Genomic DNA, 8,112 nt, shown 5'->3' with positions numbered 1-8,112 from the left:
TCAATTAATCCTTATTTTCCAATAATGTTCTTGTACCAAACGAAATTCATAGGCTATTTGATGCATCGAAACGAAATCGGGAGATGAAAACCCGTACCGGGAACCCTAAAACCGCTTCGTCTTTAACTTGTCGCACTTAGCTTTGTAATGTCCCTACACAAAGATACGGGACATAACACTAAGATTGTAGAATTGGTTTATGATGTGCATGTTAGAATTGGGCTGTTTTCTTAAAGTTTAAATAAGCCATGTGTTGTAGACTTGAATGGAATTATGTTTGGTCTTCTTGTGCATATATATTGGATGTGGATTGAAGGGATCGTGTTGTAATAATTTGGATAAATGATTCTAAATATGCGAGAAGTTGTATGAATGGCATCGATATGTGAAGGGGACCGCCTACTTGAAGATTATGGACAATGGTGCCAAATTTTGATTGTTGTTGTTGCGCACATTGTGGGATATTGTATGTATGTTGAGTATGTGAATTAAGGTGAGAGTGAAACAAATCAAGTTGAGATGTATAAGCAGTCCAAACCGTGGAATGTTTTGAGCGTCCGTAAAGTAATGTTGTTGAATGATTGAATGTCGGGACACACATGTAGTAAAAGTGAAATGGTATTGTCCGGGCGGCGCAGTTGGCCGTGAGTTGGGACTGCAATTGAATGAGACCACCCGCTGTCCAAAGGTTCCCTAAGTCATGCTAAACAAGTATGGAATGATATAGGAAAGGAATGACTAACAATGTTAGCTTGTAGCGGCTAGTGGTTTGAATGCTAGGGATGAAACCGTTCATCTTCTTGAGAAAAGGCCTCTGGGGTCGTTAGAAAACAACAAAATCCTTTGTAGGTCGCGGCGAGTCCTGATATCTTGATATAAACCGCAATACGTTGTTCAAGCACAAGTTATTATAGGCGGCAAACGCTAAAGGTATATGAGCCTTTATTGAAATATTCTTATCCTATGTTATTTGTTGCAAGTCCTTTGACGTAAGATCCGAAAGCCGATAATTAGGTGACTCCAAATCTAATTGTATGTCTGACATGTGAAATTGTTATTCGTCCGTAATGTTGAAAATGTCCATAATGGAACTAGAAGTTAGTGTCTAGGTCGAAGAGGGCTACTAGTAAGTGTGTAAGGAGTTCTTATTCTTAAATGCATAGTATGCTTAATTTACTAAATATTATGTGATGAATGTCATGTGATGGGATGGACTATTCATTAGTCTCAAAAAGTTTTATATATTTCACCGGGTTGCTTAAACTACGCCGGGGTAGATATGCAAATTCGTATGGGTGACCATACCGAGTCCCCGGCTATCTATGTTCTACAAGAGGCAAATGAGACTAGGATTGCTACTGTGATCGGAAAGTCCAAAGAAAGGCGAGATCTAAGTTATATATATATATATATATATATATATATATATATATATATATATATAATGAGATAAAGATGGATAGATATATGATGATTTGGAGACGACTATGTGATTTGGTAATACATTCCTTAATTCTCCCGAGATCCTTACGCGACCTTAGACTAGTGAACATTCGAGGATGAATGTTCTAAAGGGGATGTATGTTATATCCCGTATTTTGACCCTCACTACGAGGGTTAACTATGATAAGTTAGGTTAAGACCATTCCGGATACGAAGTCGAGACGTTTGACCTTCGATTTTGTCGTAAGACTTAAGTGTGTATGATTTTATTGACATGGAACATTTAGGAAAAAGTGGGACCAAAGATGGAATATCAAAGGCAAATTATGAAAGAAAAGAGGGAGTCAATTTTTGTGGCCATTTAATGGCCGGCCACCTTGTCCATGGACATATGATTCCATTATTTGTAATATAAGGATGACTTAGAGGGATTTTATCATCATCTCAAGACTTAAGAAAAATCAAGAACATTGAGGAGCAAAAACCACCAACCATTCGGCCAAGAAGAGAAATTTCAAGACCAAGATTAAGCCATCCCAAAATTATTTCTTCTAAGCAAATCTACTAATTGGAGGGTGCTTGATAACGTGGAGTTGTCGTTTCAAGCGTTGGACTACTCGTTTTCATCCTTGGCCAACTTTAGACAAGTTGAGGAGTTGTGAAGAAAGGTAAATTCTAATCTTGTTTTATGAGTTATGGAAGGTTTATGTGTGTTGTTGTATGTTGATAAGTGGATGAAATTCATGAGATATGGTTGTTGTTTTGAGCCGTGTACTATGGTGTTTGGGGCGTGTGCATGTGTGTTGTGTGTCTAAGTGATGAACTAAGCTTTATGTAGCATGTTATTGTCGTAGAGTGTTGAAATGAATGAAAATCATGAAGTATGTATGTAGGTGTGTTGGCCGAATATGGCCTCTTATGTGTGTCAAGAAATGAATTAGTTTTCTTGGAACTTTGGTTGTTGTTGTTGTGCGGATTCTATGTTGGAAATGAGAGTTTAATGATTCAAGTTGGTATTGTAAATGTTATGGGCTGATTTGGAAGATTTTGTGTATTTAGTGTAATTTTTATATTTATGGAAATGACATGGTTAGAGTGTGGATTGTTGAGCAAATCATGATTTGAAATAGATAATGTGTTACGAGTGTTCTCCGGTTGGGGACTATTTTGGGTGGATTGGAGTATTTGTTGGATTGTCGAAATATTGTATGAATTATTTAAAGAGTTCTTGAATATTGTTTGAATGGTTTTGGATTGATAATTGAATATGTGTTAGTTTGATTACATGTTGGTTTGTATGTATGTAGTTGTAGTGAGCATAATTGAAATGTTGTTGGAATGTGTGGAGAAGAATTTTTAAGGTTCGAATGCGTTTTGAATTGATTGTGGATATTGTTGGAATGATTGTTGGTGTTGTTGTGTTGTTGAATTTGGCCGAGTTGAATTCTCGGGGTTGGGTTATTTTCGGGGAAATTTCAAATTTCCGTAGAATTATGTGTTAGTTTGGAAATGAACTCTTACATGCTTATGGTTGACGTTGGTATTTATTAATGTTATGTAGATCTTGGAGAATTCGAGATATAAAGTTTGATTTGGATTAGCGTTGTGTGCGAGCGAGGTATGTAAAGCTTAACTCTTCTTTCTTTTGGCATGTCTTAGTTGAATATAGGCTACGATACGAGCCTCGAGGAAATTCCATTCTCACAATCCGAGCATGTCTATGATTCGCGTTTGTCTCTTGGTATTCGTACGTTGATGTGAAAAAAATATTGGCTTTGATGTTTTTGGAATAATTGATTTCTCTTAAAATTGCATAAAAGTTTGGTTTTCAAAAGAGCTTTATTCTTATACGATGTTGAAACTACGAACGTTCATAACTTTCGACTAAGGGCTCGGATTGCCTCGGTATCATCGGGAGGTTGTATGACGTGTGATGAGTATGTTTCCCATAGGCGGGCCCGGTTCGGGTCGACACTCGTCCGTGGGTCCCGCGACCTTCCTTTGTACATTTCTGATGACGTTTGAAAGAGTTTGGTACGACGATTTTCCCGATTCCCAAGTATGGTCATTTTACTTACCTTTTGAGTCTATGATAATGATTTTATGCATATGGTTACTCACGCCCACTCGCTCGTGCGTGTTGTTGGTACATCTTTCACCGCATCCCGGCCGGTTTGTTGTCGTGCGCGCTATGATATATTCGGTGTTATCTTTGTGTTACGGTTCCCGAGACCTCGCCATGTAGGGCCGGTTCCGTTTATGGAGTTATCTTCGTGATATGGCTTATGATGCGTTGTGATGATGTGTTATGTTCGGGGTTGTACGAGATTTGAAACCTTCCGGTGTTATGCCGTGTTATGGCGCCATCGACACGGGCGACCATATTTTCTGTGCCCTATGCATGCTTTCTATTTTGAAAATAAACATTTGGCATTTTGGAAATGTACTTACTTTCGGTACTCCTGTTTCGAGTGTGACTCAGATTTGTTTATTGTATTTTCTTGTTTGCATACTCAGTACATATTCCGTACTGACCCCCTTTCTTCGGGGTCGCGTTTCATGCCCGGCAGTGGCCGCACGCCCCGCCTTGGTGATCCGCCGGTTTAGGACACCTATCCTGGCGTGTTGAGTGCTCCTTCTATCCCGAGCCTACATTTTGGTATATACTCGTTCGTTGCATATGCGTGTGTGTGTTCGGGGGGCGACGAGCGTCCCTCGTCCCGTCATATGATTCGTTAGTCTCGTTTAGAGGTCCGTAGACGTATATGTGGGTTATGTGCCTACCTGTACGTGTGTTCGTATGTTATACGTTTTGGGCGATCCCCGGGCCGTGGCGCCCCGCGGCTTGCGTATATATATATTTTGGGCCGTTGTGCCATTGATAGCCTCGCGGCTTCTATGTATGTGTATGGTTGTGTTTGAGACAGCGTTTGATACTCGTATGTGCATAAGCCAGCTGTGTGTGATCTGGGTTTGATGAGTGTGTTTGGGTGCCCAACTCGGGCACTAGTCACGGCCTACGGGGTTGGGTCGTGACACTTCTCAATTCACTTCCAATCATCCATATCCATGGTCATAGCACACAATTACATTCATTCATATACAATGTCTATCCCATGTTGTTAACATCATTTATAACATAACCATAGTCACAACACATCTAGAATCATGACTCAATCCAAGCTATTACTCAAAAATGACACTATTCCCACATTCATGACCCATTTCTATATCCTTCTACAATCCAAGTGTTTCACCTTTTCAATACCTTAAACAACATGGAAATACCATAAAACTTACCTTAGATGGTGTACGAATGAACCTTGGGCGGAAACACTTCACTTGAACAAAACCCTAGTTTCACCTTCACTTGGATTCCTTGACTTGGATGAACTTTAATGAGTTTCTTACACTTGAGTCACTTGGTTTGATGTAGTTGATCACTAATATCTCTTGAATTCTTGTGGGATAAGTGTGGAGAAATGTTCTAGAGAGAAGGGGTGTGAAGGGGAAATGAAATGAAATGAACTTGAACCCTTTATTAATAATACAAAATCTGACTCGACAAATTTCTACGGACCAACATATGGTCCGTATAAATTATACTGACCGTATGTATGGCCGTAGATTTGGTCCAGAGAGGTGTGCTAATCTGGGCTGATTATACGGCCAAACATACGGCCAGTATAATTTATACGGCGATGTTGGGTCGTATAATGCCCGCTTCCGCCGAATTTATTCTCGTCGACTCGTTTGATCTCCAATCCTTGCGGAACCTTCTTAACACTTGTTTATCACCTCACAATAATCTAAGGGATGTTATAACTCTTCTCCAAAACATCATTAAGTCATCGTTAACTTGTTACTCGTAATTCCTTTTCGATACCTATCGTATGCCTTGCCTTCTCTTGGCAAACTTTCTCCTCTTACCTCTAATGTCTTTGAAATCTTAATTAGGATCATCAAATGCTATTTCTCACTTATCGAAATATCGTATACTTTGTGCCCTTCGTTAGTCTATTCACTGTGCATCAACGGAATTTTTTTTGAGGTGTAACGTTCTTCCCCCCTTAAGAACATTCGTCCTCGAATGTTAAGTTCTTGGGGATTCTATAAAAATTTCGCCAGAGTTTCCCCTATAATATGGCACAACCATCCTGTCACAACAGCCCATAATAAAAATGCCTCACAGGGCCACAACATCAAAGCAATAAAGTTCGGCCACACACGACCCAAATGCATAAAAAGGAAACATACATACCTCATGATCTTGACGTTTCATCTTGGATCTCTTCTAGGGGCTGAAATAAGTGCGGGTACTTGTATTTCATGATTTCTTCAGCTTCCCATGTCATCTCTTCTCGGTTATTGTTTCTCCATAAAACCTTAACTGAGGCCACTTCTTTGTTTCTAAGCCTCCGTACTTGCCTATCTAATATGGAAATGGGTACCTTTTCATAAGTCAACTTTCCTGTTACTTGAACATCATTTACTGGCACGATCCTAGTAGGATCTCCAACACATTTGCGAAGCATCGAGACATGGAAAACTGGGTGAACTGACTCCAAATCAGGAGGTAGATCTAACTTGTAAGCCACTTTTCCTACCTTGCGCACAATCTCATAAGGCCCAATGTACCAGGGACTTAACTTCCCCTTTTTGCCAAATCTCATAACGCCCTTCATCGGCGACACCTTTAAGAATACCCAATCTTTAACTTGGAACTCTAAGTCCCTTCGACGATTATCCGCATAGGACTTTTGATGACTTTGGGTTGCTAATAACCGATCTTGTATGAGCTTAACTTTTTCTATGGCTTGCTGGACCAAGTCTGGCACTCCCAATTTAGTCTCTCCTGCTTCAAGCCACCCAATTGGGGATCTATACTTTCGCCCATATAAAGCCTCATACGGTGCTATTTGAATGCTAGAATGATAGCTATTATTATAAGCAAACTCAATAAGGGGTAAGTGATCATCCCAATTTCCTCCGAAATCCAACATACATGCCCGTAACATATCCTCGAGTCCGAATGGTACGTTCGGCCCTTGTCCATCACCGCGGATGAAATGCCGTGCTAAGGCTCACGAGTCCCCAAACCCTCTTGAAGGACATTTAAAAATTAGCCGTAACCGAGTTCCTCTCTCTATCGAGATAATAGATACCGGAACGCCGTGAAGTCACACTATCTCTTTAACATAAGGCTTTGCATAATCTTTCTCGCCACATATAGTTCCGATCGGTAAGAAATGAGCCGACTTCGTGAGTCTATCCACAATCACCCATATAGAGTCATACTTACGTCGAGAACGGGTGTTCGTAATGAAGTCCATGTTAATTACTTCCCACTTCCAAGTTGGAATTTCTATAGCTTGCAACAATCCGCCCGGCTTTCGGTGCTCAATTTTCACTTGTTGATAATTGGGACATTGAGCTACAAATTCTGCTATATCCTTCTTCATCTCATTCCACCAATAAATAGATTTAAGATCATGATACATTTTCGTTGCTCCGGGGTGGACAAAATAACGGGAACAATGGGCTTCTCTCAATATGTGGTGGCGTAATCTTGCAACATCAGGAACACATAGCCTGCCTTGGCATCGGAGAACTCCATCTCCAGAAATCTCAAATGATGACTTCCCCTTCAGAGGGAGTGTATCTCTGTAATGCATTAGCATGGAATCTTCTTATTATCGCTCTTTCACTTCCATTACTAGCGACAAGACTGCTGAATTCTGAACGGTAGTTCCCCTGCTACCTGAGTCCACTACTCGAACTCCTAGGATAGCTAACTGCTGGAGCTCATGGGCCATTTCTCTCTTCTCTGGTTGTATGTCACACAAACTTCCCATAGATCTACGGCTAAGAGCATCAGCCACAACATTTGCCTTTCTGGGGTGATATAGGATATCAACATCATAATCTTTTAGCAATTCCAACCACCGTTGTTGCCGCAAATTCAACTCTTTTTGCTTGAAGATATACTGAAGGCTCTTATGATCTGTGTAAATATCCACATGAACACCATACAAGTAATGTCTCTACATCTTTAATGCATGAATCACTGCAGCCAATTCAAGGTCATGGGTTGGATAATTTTTCTCATGTTTTCGTAATTGGCTTGAAGCATACGCAATCACCTTACCATGTTGCATCAACAACAGCCTAGCCCAATGCCTGAAGCATCGCAATAAACAACATAACCTTCCAATCCCTATGGAAGTGTCAGGACTGGGGCAAGTCAATCTATCTTTTAGCTCTTGGAAACTACGTTCACAAGCATCCGCCCATTGAAACTTTGCTAATTTATGGGTCGCCCTTGTGAGTGGCGCAGAAATCGAAGAAAAACCTTCAACAAATCTCCTGTAATAACCTGCTAAGCCCAGAAAGCTACGAACCTCCGTAGGAGTAGTGGGCCTTGGCCAAGTCTTCACGGCCTCAATCTTTTGGCTATCTACCCGAATACCATCGGCTAAAACAATGTGCCCCAAAAATGTCACTGAGTTCAACCAAAACTCATACTTAGAAAATTTTGCAAACAACTCTCGAGTTTGAAGAACTCTAAGGACAAGACGCAAAACGATCCGCATGTTGTGCCTCGATCTAGAATACACCAAGATATCATCGATGAATACAATCACAAATAAATCTAGGAAGGGTCTGAAC

The sequence above is a fragment of the Lycium ferocissimum genome, chromosome 11, assembly GCF_029784015.1.
Source record: "Lycium ferocissimum isolate CSIRO_LF1 chromosome 11, AGI_CSIRO_Lferr_CH_V1, whole genome shotgun sequence".
Classification (NCBI taxonomy): domain Eukaryota; kingdom Viridiplantae; phylum Streptophyta; class Magnoliopsida; order Solanales; family Solanaceae; genus Lycium; species Lycium ferocissimum.
Note: the sequence above shows the minus strand (reverse complement) of the source record.